We start from the raw sequence: 16,533 nt of genomic DNA, 5'->3' as shown, positions 1-16,533 counted from the left end.
TTTTATTTCTTTTTCTGCTCTGATTGCTGTGGCCAAAACTTCCAAAACTATGTTGAATAGTAATGGTGAAAGTGGGCACCCTTGTCTTGTTCCTGACTTTAGGGGAAATGCTTTCAATTTTTCACCATTGAGGATAATGTTTACTGTGGATTTGTCATATATAGCTTTTATTATGTTGAGGTATGTTCCTTCTTGGTGGCTCAAAGGTTAAAGCATTCAGGCTCTACTACAAAGCCACAGTCATCAAGACAGTATGGTACTGGCACAAAGACAGAAATATAGATCGATGGAACAAAATACAAAGCCCAGAGATAAATCCACACACCTATGGACACCTTATCTTTGTCAAAGGAGGCAAGAATATACAGGGAGAAAAGATGATCTCTTTAACAAGTGGTGCTGGGAAAACTGGTCAACCATGGAGCATTAACTGCCTCCCATGAGGGAGACCTGGGTTCAATCCCTGGGTTGGGAAGATCCCCTGGAGAAGGAAATGGAAACCCACTCCAGTATTCTTGCCTGGAGAATCCCATGGACGGAGGAGCCTGGTAGGCTACAGTCCACAGAGTCACAAAGAGTCGGACACGACTGAGTGACTTCACCTTACCTTCCCTTATGTTCCTTCTATTCCTGCTTTTTGGAGGGTTTTTTATCATAAATGGATATTGGATTTTGTCAAAGGCTTTGTCTGCATCTATTGAGATGATCATATGGCTTTGATTTTCCAATTTGTTAATGTGGTGTATTACATTGATTGATTTGTGGATATTGAAGAATCCTTGCATCCCTGGGATAAAGCCCACTTGGTCATGGTGTATGATCTTTTTAATGTGTTGTTGGATTCTGATTGCTAGAATTTTGTTAAGGATTTTTCATCTATGTTCATCAGTGATATTGGCCTGTAGTTTTCTTTTTTTGTGGCATCTTTGTCTGGTTTTGGTATTAGGGTGATAGTGGCCTCATAGAGTGAGTTTGGAAGCTTACCTTCCTCTACAATTTTCTGGAAGAGTTTGAGTAGAATAGGTGTTAGCTCTTCTCTAAAGTTTTGGTAGAATTCAGCTGTGTAGCCATCTGGTCCTTTTATTTGCTTGTGTTTGCTGGAAGATTTCTGATTACAGTTTCAATTTCTGTGCTTGTGATGGGTGTGTTAAGATTTTCTGTTTCTTCCTGGTTCAGTTTTGGAAAGTGGTACTTTTCTAATTTGTCCATTTCTTCCAAGTTGTCCATTTTGTTGGCATATAACTGCTGATAGTAGTCTCTTATGATCCTTTGTATTTCTGCGTTGTCTGTTGTGATGTCTTCAATTTCATTTCTAATTTTATTGATTTGATTTTTCTCTCGTTGTTTCTTGATGAGTCTGACCAATGGTTTGTCAATTTTATTTATCCTTTCAGAGAACCAGCTTTTGGCTTTGTTGATTTTTGATATGGCCTCTTTTGTTTCTTTTCCATTTGTTTCTGCCCTAGTTTTTAAGATTTCTTTCCTTCTACTAACACTGGGGTTCTTCATTTCTTCCTTTTCTATTTGCTTTAGGTGTAGAGTTAGGTTATTTATTTGACTTTTTTCTTGTTTCTTGAAGTATGTCTGTATTGCTATGAACGTTCCCCTTAGCACTGCTTTTACAGTGTCCCAGAGGTTTTGGGTTGTTGTGTTTTCATTTTCATTCGTTTCTATGCATATTTTAATTTCTTTTTTGATTTCTTCTGTGATTTGTTGGTTATTCAGCAGCGTGTTGTTCAGCCTCCATATGTTGGAATTTTTAATAGTTTTTCTCCTGTAATTGAGACCTAATCTTACTGCATTGTGGTCAGAAAAGATGCTGGAATGATTTCAATTTTTTTGAGTTTACCAAGGCTAGATTTATGGTCAGGATGTGATCTATCCTAGAGAACGTTCCATGTGTGCTTGAGAAAAAGGTGAAATTCATTGTTTTGGGGTGAAATGTCCTATAGATATCAATTAGGTCTAACTGGTCTATTGTATCATTTAAAGTTTGTGTTTCCTTGTTAATTTTCTGTTTAGTTGATCTATCCATAGGTGTGAGTGGGGTATTAAAGTCTCCCACAATTATTGTGTTATTGTTAATTTCCCCTTTCATACTAGTTAGCATTTGTCTTACGTATTGTGGTGCTCCTAAGTTGGGTGCCTATATATTTATAATTGTTATATCTTCTTGGATAGATCCTTTGATCATTATGTAGTGTCCTTCTTTGTTTCTTTTCACAGCCTTTGTTTTAAAGTCTATTTTATCTGATATGAGTATCACTACTCTTTCTTTATTTTGATCTCTATTTGCATGGAATATCTTTTTTCCAGCTTTTCACTTTCAGTCTGTATGGGTCCCTTGTTTTGAGGTGGGTCTCTTGTAGACAACATATATAGGGGTCTCCCCATTGAGCCAGTCTTTGTCTTTTGGTTGGGGGCATTCAACCCATTTACATTTAAGGTAATTATTGATAAGTATGATCCTGTTTCCATTTACTTTATTATTTTGGGTTCGAGTTTATACACCCTTTCTGTGTTTCCTGTCTAGAGAAGATCCTTTAGCATTTGTTGGAGAGCTGGTTTGGTGGAACTGAATTCTCTCAGCTTTTGCTTGTCTGTAAAGCTTTTGATTTCTCCTTCATATTTGAATGAGATCCTTGCTGGGTACAGTAATCTGGGCTGTAGGATATTTTCTTTCATCACTTTAGATATGTCTTGCCATTCCCTCCTGGCCTGAAGAGTTTCTATTGAAAGATCAGCTATTATCCTTATGGGAATCCCCTGTGTACTATTTTTTTTTTTCCCTTGCTGCTTTTAATATTTGTTCTTTGTGTTTGATCTTTGTTAATTTGATTAATATGTGTCTGGGGTGTTTCACCTTGGGATTATCCTATTTGGGACTCTCTGGGTTTCTTGGATTTGGGTGATTATTTCCTTCCCCACTTTAGGGAAGTTTTCAACTATTATCTCCTCAAGTATTTTCTCATGGTCTTTGTTTTTGTCTTCTTCTTCTGGGACTCCTATGATTCGAATGTTGGGGCATTTAACATTGTCCCAGAGGTCTCTGAGATTGTCCTCACTTGTTTTAATTCATTTTTCTTTTTTTCCTCTCTGATTCATTTATGTCTACCATTCTATATTCTATGTCACTAATCTGATCTTCTGCCTCCATTATTCTACTATTTGTTTCCTCCAGAGTGTTTTTGATCTCATTTGTTGAATTATTCATTATATATTAACTCTTTTTTATTTCTTCTAGGTCCTTGTTAAACCTCTCTTGCATCTTCTCAATCCTTGTCTCCAAGCTATTTATCTGTGATTCTATTTTGTTTTCAAGATTTTGGGTCATTTTCACTATCATTATTTGGAATTTTTTATCAGGTAGATTCCCTGTCTTGCCAGGGTCCAGCCCCCGCAGGATCCAGGGGAACCCTCAGGAGAAATGGCGTCGGCGAGGAAAATGATTTAGAGAGAGAGATAAAGAAAAAATGTTGCAGATAAGAAAATAGAGGAGAAAAAGAAAGAAAGAAAGAAAGAAAGACACGGGGAGACCAAGCTTCTTCAGTGAGCGAGGCTCGTAACTTTATTTTCAAAAGGGACTTTTATACCTTGACTTGTACATAGAGGGAAATGAAGGATGCAAGGTCATGTAGAATCAGCCCAAACACTTCAGCAGTTTTGCCCTTATCGAAACTGGATTTTTTCTGCATACCTTTCCCACAAATGATGTTGTGTACATTATATTCTGGCCTTGGAGGCCTGTGGACATTTTATGAGCCTCTTTTGATAAAGGCTGCTCAACCAGAAAACTTATTTTTCCTTGAAGTATTTTTCCTTTATATTTCTAATCTATGTCAGCCTCAGAAAATGCTAAACAGAGTTACATTTCTCATGAAGCAAAGGTGCAGTGAGTTACAAGAAAGAACCAATTAGCTCAAAGGTCTGATGTGGTTAATTTCAAGGCTACACTTGTTTTTCTTACATTCCAACTATGTTAACTAATGCACTCCCAGGTGCACAGTGGATAAGAGATATGGGAACTTAGCAGCAAGCATTGGCCCAATAATGAAATCCTACACCAGCACTAGTCTAATGACTTTTAACTCTTTGAAAGGCTCCATGTTTTAGGCTTCCCATGCCTCTCACAGTTGGGAGGCTGTGAACAATCATATGCATAGCTGCAAGAATCTGGATAAACCTGCCAAGCAAGCTAGAATGCCAACAGAGGGGGTTTGAATTGAAATATTCCTTTCATGTCCAAGAGACTTATTAGCTAGAACCCTAAGTTTGATTTTCTCCAGAGAAAGGTGGTTGGGGATAGCCCCCTGTTAATGTCAGAAAAGTTGGTGAAAGGCATAAAATAGTAAGACAGACAGATTCTGGTTTGGGGGTAGATGCTTGATCTGGTCCAGGGAGTCCTTCGAATTCTGATCAGCCTTTGCCCGTCAGATCTTCTCCACATGACCTTTGTCATGGGTGGGATCTTCCGTGGTGGCTCCCGGCACTATCTCTTCCTCTTTTGTTTGGTTTGATGGGCATTTATCCTGTTCCTTTACCTGCTGGGTATTCCTCTGTCTCTTCATCTTGTTTATATTGCTGTGTTTGGGGTGGCCTTTCTGTATTCTGGCAGTTTGTGGAGTTCTCTTTATTGTGGAGTTTCCTCGCTGTGGGTGGGGTTGTATGGGTGGCTTGTGAAGGTTTCCTGGTTAGGGAAGCTTGTGTTGATGTTCTGGTTGGTGGAGCTGGATTTCTTCTCTCTGGAGTGCAATGAAGTGTCTAGTAATGAGTTATGAAATGTCATTGGGTTTGGAGTGACTTTGGGCAGCCTGTATATTGAAGCTCAGGGCTGTGTTCCTGTGTTGCTGGAGAATTTGTGTGGTATGTCTTGCTCTGGAACTTGTTGGCCCTGGGGTGGTGCTTGGTTTCAGTGTAGGTATGGAAGTGTTTGATGAGCTGCTGTCAATTAATGTTCCCTGGAGTCAGGAGTTCTCTGGTATTCTCAGGATTTGGACTTAAGCCTCCTGTTTCTGGTTTTCAGTCTTATTTTTACAGTAGCCTCAAGACTTCTCCATTTATACAGCACCACTGATAAAACATCTAGGTTAAAGATGAAAAGTTTCTCCACAGTGAGCGACACCCAGAGAGGTTCACAGAGTTACATGGAGAAGAGAAGAGGGAAGAGGGAGTTAGAGGTGACCCAAATGAGATGAGGTGGAATCAAAAGAGGAGAGAGCAAGCTAGCCAGTAATCACTTCCTTATGTGTGCTCCACAGTCTGGACCACTCAGAGACGTTCATGGAGTTACACAGAGAAGAGAAGAGGGAGGAAGGAGACAGAGGTGGCCAGGAGGATAAAGGGGGGAATCAAAAGGAGAGAGACAGATCCAGCCTGTAATCAGTTCCTTAAGTGCTCTCCACTGTCTGGAACACACAAAGAAATTCAGAGTTGGGTTGAGAAGAGAAGGGGGAGTAAGGAGGAGATAGAGGCAACCTGGTGGCGAAAAAGGAGAGTCCAAAGGGTGAGAAAGCAGTCAAGCCAGTAATCTCGCTCCCAAGTAAAAATGGGTACTGAGGATTGGGTTCTTAAAGGTACAAAATTGATAACAAATACCAAAAAGCACAGATTAAAAAATCTAGAGTAGAGGTTGGATTTTCAAAAATACAATATTAAAGAAAAGAAAGGGAAAAAGTCACAAAATAGTCACACACACACACACTATATATATATATATATATATATATATGAAGTTTGCTTTAAAAAATAGGGTCTTTTTTTTTTTTGCAAAGTAATAGGTTATAAAAATGAAAATTAAAGGAGTAATAGAGGACTTAAAATTTTTTAAAAAAATTAAGAAAAAGAGACTGATAGTAAAAATAGTAAAAATATATCTAGTTCTTTCTCTGGTATTGTTGTGGGCAATGTGGGGTCAGTTCATTTTCGGATAGTTCCTTGGTCTGGCTTATATTTCTCAAGATCTATAGGCCCCTTCCTATGTAGTCGGTACTAACTACAGGGTTTTAATCTTTTGCACCCTGTCACTTCCAAGGTGGTTCCCTCTGTTTTAGCTTCTTCTGTTTGCTGGTCTCTTCAGTGTCTGATTTCCGCCCTGACACAAGGGGGCGGTGGTGGACACTTTTTTAGGCTCACTTGTTCAGTCGCGCTGTAAGGAGGGAGGGACGCTCCTTTAGAAGACAATGGGCTGCTTTTCTGGGTGCCTGATGTCCTCTGCTGGCATTCAGAAGTTGTTTTGCGGAATTTACTCAGCGTTTAAATGTTCTTTTGATGAATTTATGGGGGAGTAAGTGGTCTCCCCGTCCTATTCCTCTGCCATCTTAGGACCACCTCCTGAGTAGTTTCTTTATCTCTGGACTCTGATTATCTTGTGTTGCTTTTTACTTTCCTGAAGTCTTACCTAGTTGCTCTTTAGATCTACTGAACACTTGAATGCTGAGACTTCCCTTTATTGAGCTCTTTGATTAGATACTTCATTTCCTATTATATGTTTATACTTCCATTTTTTTTCCCCTAGAGTAAATCCTTCAGTAAATTATGGAGAGAATATATGTTGGAGATAAATATTCTAATGCTTTGAATGTCTAACAATATCTCTATTTTACCAACAGATTTAATAATGATGTAGATAGATAAAATTGTGCACTAATGTGGTTTTTTTCTACATTTTTGAAGGCATTGCTTCATTATGCTCTACCTATAGTATGTCAGTTGGAAACAGAGATACCAATAGGATTCTAATTAATTTGAACATAAAGCTTTTCCCCCCTCTCTTTCTGGATGATTTTATTCTTTTTAAAGGTTGAAATGTAATTGGTGTACAGCATTATATTAGTTTCAGGTTATAACATGATTTGATATTATTTTTACTGTAAAATGATCACCATGATAAATTCAGTTAACATCTATCACTACATGTAGTTAAAATTTTTTTCTTGTGATAAGGACTTTCAAGATCTACTCTCAGAAATTTTCAAATATACAATACAATATTATTAATTATAGTCACTATGCTATATTCTTTGAGGAGGGCATGGCAACCCACTCCAGTATTCTTGCCTGGAGAATCCCCATGGACAGAAGAGCCTGGAGGGATACAGTCCATGCGGTTGTAAAGAGTCACATGACTGAGTGATTAAGCACAGCATACACACAGCACATATAATGTGTTATATCCCCATAATTATTTATTTTATAATTGGAAGTTTGTACATTCTGATCCCCTCACCCATTTCTTCTATCCACCTACTCCCAGGGATAATATTATTCTTGATGTACTTAAGTTTCATGTTTCTCTGCCTACCTTTGGGTCATCTTTCATTTGTCTTTCTTTTGAGAGCTAATCCCTTTCAATCTGAAAGCTTATTTTTTCTTGAACTGGGAAAGTTTTGCTTATTTTATTTTAAAAATAGTTTCCTCTATCTTAATTTTCTGTTTTCTGTTTATTGTATTTTCTAGATTTATCTTCCAGATCTCTTATTTTTGTCACATTTTTCATCACTTGATTTTGTTTTCACTTTTCTAAAGCTTTCCTAAACTTTATATTTCAACTATTTATTTTTCACTGACCATGATTTATTTAATATATAATGCTAGAAGTATTCTCAAACTGAAAATGACTCATATGCTATCACCAATGGGTTTAGTGCCATACAGTGCAATATAGTGGAATTCAAGGCTTCTGGGAGAGACATCAGTAACCTCAGATATGCAGATGACACCATTCTCATGACAGAGAGAAGAATGAAAGAGCCTCCTGATGAATGTGAAGGAGGAGAGTGAAAAAGCTTGTTTGAAACTCAACATTCAAAAAATGAAGATCGTGGCATCCGGTCCCATCACTTCATGGCAAATAGATGGGGAAACAAAGCAAACAGTGACAGACTTTATATTCTTGGGCTCCAAAATCACTGCAGATGGTGACTGCAGCCATGAAATTAAAAGATGTTTGCTCCTTGGAAGAAAAGCTATGACCGACCTAGACAGCATATTAAAAAGCAGAGACATTACTTTGCTGACAAAGGTCCATCTAGTCAAAGCTATGGCTTTTCCAGTAGTCATGTATGGGTGTGAGAGTTGGACTGTAAAGAAAGCTGAGAGCCAAAGAATTGACGCTTTTGAACTGTAGTGTCGAAGAAAACTCTTGAGAGTCCCTTGCACTGCAAGGAGATCCAACCAGTCCATTCTAAAGGAAATCAGTCCTAAATATTCATTGGAAGGACTGATGCTGAAGCTGAAACTCCAATACTTTGGCCACCTGGTTCAAAGAACTGACTCATTGGAAAAGACCCTGATGCTGGGAAAGATTGAAGGCAGGAGGAGAAGGGGAGGACAGAGGACGAGATTGTTGGATGGCATCACCGACTTGATGGATTGAGTTTGAGCAAGCTCCAGGAATTGGTGATGGACAGGGAAGCCTAGTGTGCTACAGTCCATGGGGTCACAGTCAGACACGACTGAGCCACTACACAGCTTGCCATCTGTCTCTCTAAGGATTAAGTTATGTGCTGCAGATGCTGATTTTCAACATCACCTGAGAAGAGTTCAGGACAGAGAGCAGAGATGAAGCACTGTGCTCAGGGAAAAACTGGCAAGAGTTGATTTTATGAGCCATATTCTTGTGTGTGCTATGCTAAGTTGCTTCAGTCATGTCTGACTCTTTGTGACCCTATGGACTGTAGCCCACCAGGCTCCTCTGTCCACGGGATTCTTTAGGCAAGAATACTGGAATGGGTTGCCATGCCCTTCTCTAATTCTTGTACCTCCCCATATCTAGAAATGCACTAATATCCTTCATGGCAACGACTGTTCCTTGCGACAAGCAAAAGCTTCATGAGACTAGTAGATGCTTTTGGAAAAATATGTGCTTGATTGCATGTATACCCTCTCCACCAAAATCTCATATGTACTGACCTTCTCCACCTACCTCTTTGGAGCAGTTTCTCAGAGCTACCTGAGGTGTTATTTCCCAGGCTGTGGTCTTCATTTTCCCCCAAATAACACTTAACTCTCAACTCTGACGTTGTTCCTTTTTTTTAAGTCAACAGGAGGAAAAGAGGACTAGGGACAGCAAAAAGGTCTCTCAATGCCCCAGTGCTTTCTTTCCGTATGTGGCTGCTAATTACACAAATGTGTAGTTTGTAAAAATTCATCAAGCTGCGTGCACTTTTCTTCACCTATACTATACTTGAATGGAAAATTTAAAAGGATAGTGATAAATTGGTAAAAATAATATTGGCAATGTATTTTACACAAAATGTTAATTCTTTACTATTTAAAGGAAGCTGTTCAAAATGAAAAAGAAGTGCCTATTTAAAATATAAAAAGAGCAAGAATTTTTTTAATCACAAATGAATATATGCAAGCAACTAATAAATATGTTGAAAAGGTTAAAATTCATTGGTAAATAAATGCAAAGTAATATGGCTATGACATGTACCTTAAATTGGTAAGAATAAACTGAGAAAAATGCTCCATGTTGGTGAAGGTTTGGGGACATGATCCTTCTGAAGTATTGCAGAGGGTATGAATACTGGTAGAGAACTGTCATGAGCTGGCCATGACAACAAAAAGTCGATTAAAGAGAATACTCCATAGCCTGATATTAAGGTCTAGGAGTTTATCCTTAAGAATTAATTATGAATGTTTATAAATATTCCATATATTGGTTATTTATCAGAACTTGATTTATCAGAGTTAAAAATTTTTTTAACAACTAAACCTATTAGAAGTGGGCTATTCAATTTGTGTTAAAGTTTTTACAATAGAATTTTGTGCAGCCTTTAAAAATGATGCTGTGGATGATTTAATTGCATTCAAAGATGTTAAGGATACATTATTAAGAAAAAAGTTCAAAAACTATATAAATTTGTTCTTGTATACTTTTTCTTCCCTGAAAGGCAATGGAATGAACTCATCAAAATATTGGGTTGTGTCTCTCATAGGTGAATTTCAAATCATTTTAGTTTTCTTAATTGGTTATAGTTTCTTGATATTCAAATGTTTCTATAATCAACCAAAAAGCACTTGTCATTTTTATATGATAAAAGATCTTCTAAAACCTCTTTACATGATAAATTATTTACATTTATAGAACTCTCATATTTGCTTTTCTATGACAGAGTGCCTTGATTATTTTCATTCATATAGTTTCTGGTGCTACTAAGCACATCATTTAAATTTTCATGTGCCACAGGGTTATTTTATTTGATTCAAATTAAAATAATTATAATTTTAGAAGGAATAAAAAATCAAGAAAAATCTATCTCATGTGCAGGGAGGAAGCCAAATTATATAGTTCTAGCACAGAAGCAGTGAGCAGACATTAATTTTGGGTGTCTGTGCCATTTAAGCAGGAACTATAATACTCCTTTCAGTTCCTGCATTAGGTACAGAGGCCAGATATAACACTGAAGGCTACAGAAAGACTTGACCAGGCTTTGGGCTCTGCATCTTTCTTTGGATAATTTAGGACTTAATCAATGGCATACATCAGGGCCTAAGAGGAATGGTATTCCTAACTAAAAGCTGAAGATTTAGTTATACAATCTTGGTAACAGTAGAAAGTGTGATTTTGAAAGTTAAATTTATAATTCCAAGTATGAGTTTCTTTAGATTTTATACAGCATCTACATTTCACCTAATTTTTTATTCATATGCAATAAAACCACTGATGTAAAGCAGTCGTGCTATTGCATGAATGATGTTAAAAGTGTATTCTACAGGTGCATAAAAAACAGGACAGTCTCTTGTAAGGGTAAGAGAGAAAGTGCAAGAAGTAACACCGATAGGAGCATTTCTTATAAGTGACCATATATTCCAAAATAGCAATTGATAATGCTAAATTAAGTCAGCAAACTATGATATTTCCTCTAAAGTTGTCATTTTTTCCTTCTAAATCTGATAAATACAGTAATTATATAAATATAGTCTACCCTAAAGTTAATCTGACTTTAAAGTCAAACTACATTTTGTTGCCCGTGTGAATCTTAGGCTGTGTAATGTTTTCTTTATTTGTATTACTTAAATGTTTTAATTTTCATTTCCCATTTTACCAGTTGATAGGAATTTAATCTTAGTTCAATGTTCACACACTCCCTGGCCTGGCTTCCAATTAAATTCGGGAGGACTCACAGAGTGCCAGGTCACAGGAGGGGAAGGACATCTGTTACTCAGTGTTCCCTGTACCTGACGGCAGCTGCTGGCGGGTCGGCATTGCCATCTGGTCTTTAGTCACTGGTCTCTATGGCTAGCTGTGAAGTCATCCTTTGTCCTATGCACTCTGCCTTGCCAGTTTTCCAGCTACTTCCCAAACCTTTCTAAATTCCATTGCACTTTAGGAAACTGGGTCTCTCTAAGTTTCATCACTACTCTAGGATGTGTAGAATCATTCTGTTCCTGAGGTTTGGAAAACCTGTCCCCCATATCTCCACATGTTTTTTGTAGTTACCACTAATAGGTTTCATAAGTACTCATGAAGATTTTAAATAATCTTCTAAATTTCTCTAATTAACCTTCTAAAAAATCCTAGTACAGTATTTCTAAAAACAGATTGTTTTTCCTTTTTGCTTTCTCTGAAAGTAAACATTTTATAGATCCTTTGATGTGTGAGGTATTGTGGTAGGTATTATATGATATAAAATCAGTATGGCATTTCTGAGAATGTAGAGTGTTGGATATAAAGTTAGGGAAAGAATAACTGAATGTCTATAGTATTTTAGACATAGTTCATTATATGTATTTTTTCCACCAAACTCATATAATAGATGTTATTATTTTTATTCTAAAGAAAATTCATGCCCTGAGAGGAGTCTTACAGCTGAAAGACACTGAGCCATAATTTCACGCAAATGTATCTGATTCCAAAGTCAATGCTATTTCAAGTTAACAGCTCATACATTAGTGTATATGATACCATTAAGAAGCAGATTCTTCCATCCTATCCCTAGAGATAGAGATGTAGACAGTCAAAGGGGGCCCTAGAGTAACAAACAATCAACTAATTTGATGACCCAGTCTGTAGATCACAGTCTGAGCAATTGTATTAAAAGATATGTCCTCAGAAAGTAACAATCTCACTTGGGATCATCAGGCCCGTGCACAATTCTAATAAATGTCAACTAAGCTAACCATATAGTGCACTTACAAAGCCCTCCTTTGACAAAGGAAAAGTTTGGTTGACATGTAAATCTGGAAGGTGTGTAAACTGGGTATTAAAAGTTGGCTTCGAGTTGACAGGAGGATGTGATTATTAAAGGATCATGAGCATATGTACAGAGACAATAGCATATAAATGAAGTTCAGCATGGCTAGAGATTAAAATGCAGGGTAAGAAGCATAGGAGATGGTAACTTTTGCAGTTAGGCTCTGATTAGGTCACTCACCCAAGATAGATCTGTGAAAAAATTGCACTGTTTTCAGTAATGTGAAACTTTTTTTAAAGGACAGTAGTGATGTCAATCAGATCTTGTTTTGCTGCTCCTGCAGCTGCTACTGCTAAGTTGCTTCAGTCGTGTCTGACTCTGTGCGACCCCATAGATGGCAGCCCCATCTCTGGGATTCTCTAGGCAAGAACACTGGAGTGGTTTGCCATTTCCTTCTCCAATGCATGAAAGTGAAAAGTCAAAGTGAAGTCGCTCAGTCGTGTCTGACTTTTCACGACCCCATAGATTGCAGCCAACCAGGCTCCTAGGTCCATGGGATTTTCCAGGCAAGAGTACTGGAGTGGGGTGCCATTGCCTTTTCCAGATCTTGTTTTAGATGATGATAATTAAGGAGTGAGAATAAGTGAGGCTGGAGTTATAATTCACCTTAGGAAAAACTTGGTTTTAGACCAGTAAATATAGAAAAAGTATCTGGGAGAATGAATAATAGTGAGAGAAATGAAAGGAACAAATCTCAGAATGTTTTATGTTAAAATTGGCTGGATATGTTAAATAACTGTAGTAGCTAAAGGAAATGTTAAGTATTTCTTTAACACTAAATCAAGGTGTCTGGAAGTGTGGCAGTGCCATGAACTCTGAAAGGATACCTGAAAGAAGGAACAGTTTTGAATGGAACATGTGAGTCTGGGCTTTGATTTAATGTGTTTGAGGTTCTAACAGAGTATCACTGTGGGGCTAGCATTGTAAGTTAGAAATACAGACTTGGAACACAGTGAGGAGATCAAAACTGACACTTGGAAGTATACTTCATGGTGAGTTTGTAAAACTATGACTGTGGTTAATATTAAATTTGGTATATCAACTAAGTTTTTTGTCTCCTGAATTTGGGGAAATATGCTTTAAAGAAATAACTAAAGAAAAATTAGCCAGTAAAGAGTGTAGAATTAGAATCCCTCAGAAAGGCATGATAAAAAAAATATGAAAAGAATACAGGATCACAAAATTATAAGAGAGGAGATATTAAAAAGAGCAGAATGTTGCAGCATGGTCAGGGTTTATGGGGTCATCTGATTTGACAATTAAATAATCATTAAGCAGCTTTATGAAGGTTTAAAACTCAACATTCAAACAACTAAGATCATGGCACCTGGTCCCATCACTTCATGGCAAATAGATGGGAAAAAGAGGAAACAGTAACAGACTTAATTTTGGGGGCTCCAAAATCACTGCAGATGGTGACTGCAGCCATGAAATTAAAAGACGTTTGCTCCTTGGAAGAAAAGCTATGACAAACTCAGAGAGCATATTAAAAAGCAGAGACCTTACTATATGGACAAAGGTCCATACAGTCACAGTGATGGTTCTTTCAGTAGTCATATATGGATGTGAGAGTTAGACCATAAAGGATGCTGAACGCTGAAGAATTGATGCTTTCAAACTGTGGTGTTGGAGAAGACTTTTGAGAGTTCCTTGGACTGCAAGGAGATCCAACCAGTCAATCCTAAAGGAAATCAGTCCAGAATATTCATTGGAATCACTGATGATAAAGCTGAAACTCCAATACTTTGGCCACCTGATGTGAAGAGCCAACTCATTGGAAACGACCCTGATACTGGAAAAGATAGAAGACAGAAGGATAAGGGGAAGACAGAGGATGAGATGGTTGGATGGCATCACCGACTCAATAGACATGAGTTTGAGCAGGCTCCAGGAGATGGTGAAGGGCAAGGAGGCCTGGCGTGCTGCAGTCCATGGAGTTGCAAAAAGTCAGACACCACAGAGTAACTGAACGACTATGAAACAGCTTTAATAATGAAAAATTTTAGCAAAGTGGACAAAAAATCCTGGTGTCAATGGGTTGGTGAGTCTAGGTTAAGAAAGGAAATGCAGTCTGCAAATCTAGGAGACATCTTAAGGAAAGCAGGGCTGTGAGTTAGAGATAAGGAATAACGGTTTGAGGAAAACACAGGGTAAGGACAGGATGTGATTTATTTTAAGAACTGAATAAATTTATTATGTTTATAAACTGAGATGAAGATAATTAGTCAAGAAACATTGAATTAAAGGGATAGGAGAGGAAGCAGATGACTGGACAAATGAAGAAATAATGAAATTAAGAGATTAAGTGAAGGGAAAAGGATAGAAGTTTTTGAATACAGATAATCACCTATGGAGTTTCCCTAGTGGGTTGCCATTTCCTTCTCCAATGCATTAAAGTGAAAAGTGAAAGTGAAGTCGCTCAGTTGTGTCTGACTCTTATCGACTCCATGGACTGCAGCCCACCAGGGTCCTCCATCCATGGGATTTTCCAGGCAAGAGTGCTGGAGTGATTTCTGAGTCAAGTCAAATAAATAAAATCCTTAGAAATGGAGATTTCCTGAATACTGCCAGACAGGTTAAAAAAAAAAAAAAAGAAAAGATGACAATTTCTTGAAAATAAGTCTTTGAAAGAGATGCAACTGCTCTTTTGAGTGCTCCATTGTGTATCAGGCTAACAGTTTTCACTGTGATTCTGGGCTATTAGCTTTCAAGGCTATCACAGAACTGGAGAGGAGAAGGAAGGATCAAAATAAGGACAAATAAAATGCCATAAATTTCACATGATTTGGTTATATTTTTTCTTGAACAGATTGTCCACAGATAGTTGCAAGCCTAGTTAATTTTTCTTGTTCAGTTGTTAAGTCTTGCCTGACTCTTATGTGACCCTACAGACTGTAGCCTACCTGGCTCCTCCATCAATGGGTATTTCCCAAGTAAGAGCAAGAATTCTAGAGTGGGTTGCCATTTCTTTCTCCAGGGGAACTTCTTGACCCAGAGATTGAACTCATGTCTCCTGCATAGGCAGGCAGATTCTTTAACACTGAGCCACCAGGTAACTCCAGTTAATTTTTAAATTTCTGAAAAGTTGGTTTTGATGGCTTTTGCCAATGTCCTTATCACTTTTATTGGGGAGATGATTTTTATACTCCACTGCTTTTTGCAGGGAGAGACTTTTTTTACCAGGGAGAGGTTGCTAGATTTTTATTTTTATCACCTCTGGTTGTGATTTTATTGAGAATTTTTGCATCTATATTCATGAAAGATATTGCTTTGTGGTTTTCTTTTTGTTTGCATATGCTGCCTTTTGTTGTCAGGGTAATACTTGCCTTATAATAAGTTAGGAAGTATTCCCTACATGTATATTTTTAATTTTCATCAAATATTTGGTAAAATTCTTCATTAAAACCACCTGTGCCTGGATATGTCTTTACAGTAGATTTAAAATTCAATGTCCTTAATAAATACAGAACTATTCAAGATATCAATTCAATTTTGGCTGAGTTGTGGTAGTCTGTTTTGAGGAATTCATCTATTCCTTCTAAGTTGTCAAATTCATGAGCATAAAGATATTTGTAATAGTCCTTTCAATGGCTGCAGGTTCTTCTGTTATTCCATTTCATTCCTCACATTGGTTATTTGTGTCTCCTCTTATCTTACATAGTGAAATAAGACTTCCCTAGATGTTTCAAAGTTTCTGCATAAAACCTGAGCCTCCTGAAATATTTTGCCTATCACAACAATGATATCTATATCTTTTGGCCCTTGCTAATTACAGTGATTAGGAAGAATAATAAAAACTTCTTTTATTTTCTAGATAGAGCTGGTGGCTATTGCCCTGAAATAGGTTCTGAGGTTAAGCTCCAAAAGTCCAGGAATTCTACAACATTATTTCCTTAGATATTTATATTTCAATAAGAAATGAGGCTAGAAACTTGGAAACATCTATATGTATGAGGCAAATAGGGCTATCTGGCTTCTGGAAAGACATTATTTACATACCAAACAGTCGCAGGAAGAAGATATTCTCTAAACTAAGGGGAGCAGCTGCCTCCTTTCCTTTTATTAAGCACTGAAAAATTATTCTGCCTTTTCTCCCACCTGCAGGGTATCTATCTATTCATGTAAGACAATTTACCTGATTTATCACATTTCCCTAAGGATATGGATGAGGGAAAATGTTGGAAGGGGGTAAATAGGATGCATTTATTTGCTATAAGGTATTTAATAAGAAATCTGTTTATAATCCAAAACTCCTCATGTACATAGGATAAAATGAATGAAGATGAATATTAAAAATTCAACATTTATCTTTGCCAATCTTAGAAGAGTTTTG

The sequence above is a fragment of the Oryx dammah genome, unplaced genomic scaffold (genome assembly GCF_014754425.2).
Source record: "Oryx dammah isolate SB20612 unplaced genomic scaffold, SCBI_Odam_1.1 HiC_scaffold_3, whole genome shotgun sequence".
NCBI classification, from domain to species: domain Eukaryota; kingdom Metazoa; phylum Chordata; class Mammalia; order Artiodactyla; family Bovidae; genus Oryx; species Oryx dammah.
Note: the sequence above shows the minus strand (reverse complement) of the source record.